Source organism: Cebus imitator, unplaced genomic scaffold, assembly GCF_001604975.1.
Source record: "Cebus imitator isolate Cc_AM_T3 unplaced genomic scaffold, Cebus_imitator-1.0 Scaffold56, whole genome shotgun sequence".
NCBI lineage: Eukaryota > Metazoa > Chordata > Mammalia > Primates > Cebidae > Cebus > Cebus imitator.
The window spans coordinates 2,135,204-2,136,668 of NW_016107371.1; the positions used below are offsets into that span (position 1 = coordinate 2,135,204).

At 43.3% G+C, this 1,465-nt stretch overlaps 1 pseudogene; it reads right to left on the bottom strand.

Moving 5' to 3' along the window:
- Window positions 1-1,465, bottom strand: part of LOC108304623 — an 11,229-nt pseudogene that overhangs the window by 519 nt on the left and 9,245 nt on the right.

Genomic DNA, 1,465 nt, shown 5'->3' on the forward strand with positions numbered 1-1,465 from the left:
GAGACGGGGTTTCACCATGTTGACCAGGATGGTCTCGATCTCTTGACCTCGTGATCCACCCGCCTCGGCCTCCCAAAGTGCTGGGATTACAGGCTTGAGCCACCGCGCCCGGCCAATTTTTGTATTTTTAGTGGAGATGGGGTTTCACCATGTTGGCCAGGCTGGTCTTGAACTCCTGACTTCAAGTGACCTGCCTGCCTCAGCCTCCCAAAGTGCTGAGATTACAAGCATGAGCCACTGCACCCAGCCTAGAAACAATTTCTTAAACCAACTTCAACTGGATCCCTGAGGTCAGGCTGACGTTTTCCATTTCTCAAATGTCTTTGAAAGAGTGGAGGCTGAGCTTTCAATAGTAAATTATTATTTATAACTTTTATTATTATCCAAACAAGTGCCAGTTTTGTGATTGGCATTTAATAACATGGAGTTATGTTCTGATGATGACAGACTCTTGCTAACCATATGGTTAAGCTTATATCAGTTACTGAGATACTGAGATACACGTGTTCAACCCTGCTAAACGTCCAGGTCCTTGAATCTTTACACAGACAGTGTGTGAATGAGGCTGGGTGGTTCAGTGACCTGTTTGAAGCCTATCACTCAGCCAGAAAGTTTCACAGCCAGAATTTAAACCCACATCTGTTAGACTCTAAAACCAATAGCCTCACCACTGTGCAAGCACACCTCTAATCCAGTATGTCCATCAAATTTCATTCTAATCTATCTTAAAGGAGAAATTTTACTTTCTTTTGAGAGAGGGTTTTGCTCTGCTTCCCAGGCTGAAGTGCAGTGGTGGGATCTTGGCTTACTGCAACATCCGCCTTCAGGGCTCAAGCAATACCCCCACCTCAGCCTCCCAAGTAGCTGGGACTACGGGGGCACACCACCATGCCTGACTAATTTTTTTTTTTTTTTTTTTTGAGACAGTCTTGCTCGGTCACCCAGGCTGGAGTGTAGTGGCACAATCTCAGCTCACTGCAACCTCTGACTCCCGGGTTCAAGAGATCCTCCTGCCTCAGCCTCCCAAGTTGCTGGGATTAGAGGCATGCACCACCACGTCCGGAAAATTTTTTTCTATTTTTAGTAGAGACAGGGTTTCACCATATTGCCCAGGCTGGTCTCGAACTCCTGACCTTGTGATCCACCCACCTCGGCCTTCCAAAGTGCTAGGATTACAGGTGTGAGCCACTGTGCGTGCCCCTAATTTTTTTATTTTTATTTTTATAGAAACAAGGTCTCACTATATTGCTGAGGCTAAGAAATTTTAAATTAAGGATTTGCAAGGCTCTCCAAGAAAACAGGCATTATTTATTGTTTTACAAAGCTTTGCTTCAAAATACACAAAACATCTTATTTTTTAAATTTAGAAATTATTTATTAAACAAAATTCAAATTTTGGCGGGGGTTGTTTTTGTTTTTGCTGTCAGGAAGTTTATTGTCTTTATCTGAAAAATCCTCACAGAAA